Below are 3440 nucleotides of genomic sequence, written 5' to 3'. Positions count from 1 at the left end.
ATCCATCAAGTACTCATAAAACAGTCTGGAAGCACATGGACTCTAATATTAACAGTGATTGTTTCTGGGTGGTGGGATTATGGATTATTTTGTTCCTTTCACTTTTCTGTCTTTCCTAAATTGTTCACAATGAGCAAGTACATTTTTTTTAGGATAGTAAGTTTTCTTTAAGTATTTCTTTGGGAGAGGGGACACTTACTCCTTTAGAGGCCTTTTATTTTTTTATACCTATCATTCCATAAATTCCTAGGGAATGGGCTCCAAAAGCTCAGGCTCCTTTTCATTCTTTCTTACAAAATGCGCTGCTCTGGATGGAGCAGGCTGGCACTTAATTTGAACCCAGGTACCTTTCTCTTTGGCTTCCTTCTTTTTTTGATCATTTTCTTTCATACATTTCAGGATGCTGTCTCAGCTCTTAGAGTGGTTAATATGCTCAATACGTACATTTATCCTCTTGGCAAGAATGTTTCCCTTAACCTGTTTGTTTACAACAATGCCAACCACATGCTGGGTAAGACTGTAGACTCTTCCAGTTTTTCCATGATAACATTGGTGGGGCATTTCTTTTTGCACAGTGCTTATTCCCTTGATGTCTACTATATCACCTTTCTTGTAGATTCGCGTGTATGTGGCCAAAGGAACAACTCCATGTTTTCTAAAAGGCTTGGAACACATATAGGAGGTGCTTCGCCTCTTTCTCTTTGTATTGGTCATTTTGGAAGATGGCAGTTCCAGCCAAGAGGAAGGCAGGTATCGTTTTTATAATTCTTTTCATCTTCACAGCTTGAGACAAGGGCTTACATAAAGTGTTATTTTGGGAGGTGGTCTCAGAGAGTAGGGTTGGAAGACTAGGGAAGAGTGAAACAAGGAAGGAGTTACCACTGTGCTGAACAGAGACTCAGTGCCTGCGATAGAGATGATCATTACATAATAGTGTACAGTTAAGTACATTAATGCCACTGAACTGTACACCTAAAAATGGTTAAAATCCTAAATCTTATATACATGTTACCACGATAACAAAACACATTTATCGTATCACAGTTCTGGTGAAGGTCAGAAGTCAGAGTATAGCATGGCTCAACTGGGTCCTCTGATTAGACTTTCATAAGGCCAAAATAAAGGTGTCAACAGGGGTACGTTCCTTTCTGGAGACTCCAGGGATGAATTGCTTCCAGGCTTATTTAGTTTGCTGGCTGAAAACAGTCCCTGTGTTTTAGGACTAAAGCCCCTTTTCCTGGCTGGCTGTCAGCCAGGTGCCAGTCTGTACTTGTAGAGGTTGCATCACCCCAGTCACATGGCCATCTTCTCCCTGTGTGTCTTCACATAATCTTTTCTCTTGGTCTGTGTCCAAATTTCCTGTTTTTATGAGGATTCTAGTCATACTGGATTAGGGCCTACCTCATTTTAACCTGATTACCTCAGTGAAAAAAAAAACCCTATTCCAAATAAGGTCACATTCTGAGGAACGGGGGTAGGGCTTTGACACATCAATTTTAGAACACAATTCAGCCCATAACACCAGGTAACGTAACATGTTTCCAAGATTTAGGGATTAGGATGTGGACATCTTTTGCGGGGAGGGACACATTTTTCCCATCACACCTTCAAACTTTCTTTTATGAATATCTGTTAGACTAATTCTTAGAGTGGTTAAACTGTTCTTGAAATTTGTTATCACTTTGTAAATATTGACTTTATTAATCCAGAATAAATTTGTAAGGGGAATCAACATATTTAAAAAGATGTTCATGATTGTCTATAATTATCCAGAGAATTTCTGGAGACAAGAGTTAATATTTTCCTATTATCCTGCAGAACCCTGTTTTATGGGCTATCGTACAGATATGTATATTGTAAAACTCCCCTTAAAAGACCTTATTTAATATTGTATTGAGAATACTTAGAGGGATCAATGATAACCTATTTCTTTACTTTCTTTTTTTCTCGCTTTCAAAATTCTTTTCTTTCTATATAATAATCTCTTTGAATTAAGAATCGAATATTCTTGCAGGCCTTCAGCATTCATTTCTATTTCTTTTCCTTTTTTACTTTCGAGATTCTTTTCTCTTTTTCTTACCTTTTCATTTATTCATTCATTTATTCAATAAACACTTACTGGCCTTCTCTGTGCCAGGTATATTTTATGTACTGGAAAATATAAAGGTGAATCAGGCCTGGTCTCAGGTCTCTGGTGGCTCACAATATAGTTATCTTCTTCCAATTCATTTATTATATTGTCTTCACAAATAGACCATCATCAGTGGTCTCCATGCCCTTGTCTCCATCTTCCACCTTCTAAACCCTCAGCACAGTGCTTGATCTATTATGACTTTAAGTTTTTGCCATTATATTAAATTTAACTTTTTAGTTGCGGATTCTTTAGAATTTTCACCTATAAGTGGCACAGACACCAGTGGTGCCTTGCCTCACTTCCTCTTGGTCTACCTTTTCAACTATAGCTGTTGCTGTGGCAAACAGATGCAGGCCTCAGAACAATTCACTTCAGCTGTACCACATACCCCTGCTTTTTGCCAAGGGTCTTGCTACGACTTCTGAGTGGTAAACCTTCAGTAACTTCTTACCATTTGGTTATATTGCAAATAGGGTAACCAGATAAAATACAGACTACACAGATACATTTGTATTTCAGATAAACTTTTTTTTAGTAAAAGTATGTTTCAAATATTTTATGGAACAGACTTATACTAAATAACTTTATGGTTTATATGAGATGGAAACTTAACTGGGCATCTTCTATTTGTGTTTTTTAAATCTTGCAACCTTAATTGTAAAACCGGAGGAGTGAACAAATTAATACCTACTAGGTGCATCCTTTGACCAATGAAGGAAGGGATCCAGTGGATACACACCCCTCTGTTGTCCCCTGTGTAGACAATTCTGAGACACATTTTAAGTAGCTTCTCAGATTGAGCCATGGTCGACCACAGTTATGATTAACTTAATTAACAAAGCCTTGGTTTGTTTTTTCACCTTCCTCTGTTTCACTTTTCCCAGTCCTTCTCTCCAGTTCCTTGGGATCACTACCTGCTTGCCAACCCTTCTCTCTACCTTAGCTTTTGGAGGAAACCCAAAGTAAGCACCTTATTTTCCATTATTATACTCAGGCACTATGCCTAGTTTAATTGTGAAGCTAGATTGAAATTCTTATTTTGATAGAGTAGTAAGAACATATAAGTCATAGTCTTGGATTGCCCATTTTGGGCATTTTAAGCATGTCTAGACGTGTTGGTGAACGGAAGAAATAGACCTAAGAAACAGGAGAAAGAATTGAGAGAGTATTCACATCTAGGGTTCAAATACACTGGTAAAGTGTCTTGGAAGAAATTGATCAGAGGTTCAAGATAGAATACTGTATATACACTTCCACCTCTCTTCTCTCCGAAATTCTGTTGAATTGCTACACATAAAATATTTTT

At 37.6% G+C, this 3440-nt stretch overlaps 1 pseudogene; it reads right to left on the bottom strand.

Annotated features, from left to right (window-relative positions):
• Window positions 1-231: 231 nt before the first annotated feature.
• Window positions 232-714, bottom strand: LOC111733393 (annotated as a pseudogene).
• Between the last annotated feature and the right edge of the window lie 2726 nt (window positions 715-3440).

The sequence above is a fragment of the Pteropus vampyrus genome, unplaced genomic scaffold (genome assembly GCF_000151845.1).
Source record: "Pteropus vampyrus isolate Shadow unplaced genomic scaffold, Pvam_2.0 Scaffold560, whole genome shotgun sequence".
Lineage (NCBI taxonomy): Eukaryota > Metazoa > Chordata > Mammalia > Chiroptera > Pteropodidae > Pteropus > Pteropus vampyrus.
The sequence above is the reverse complement of the archived record's forward strand: the minus strand, read 5'-3'. Positions and strand labels throughout refer to the sequence as shown.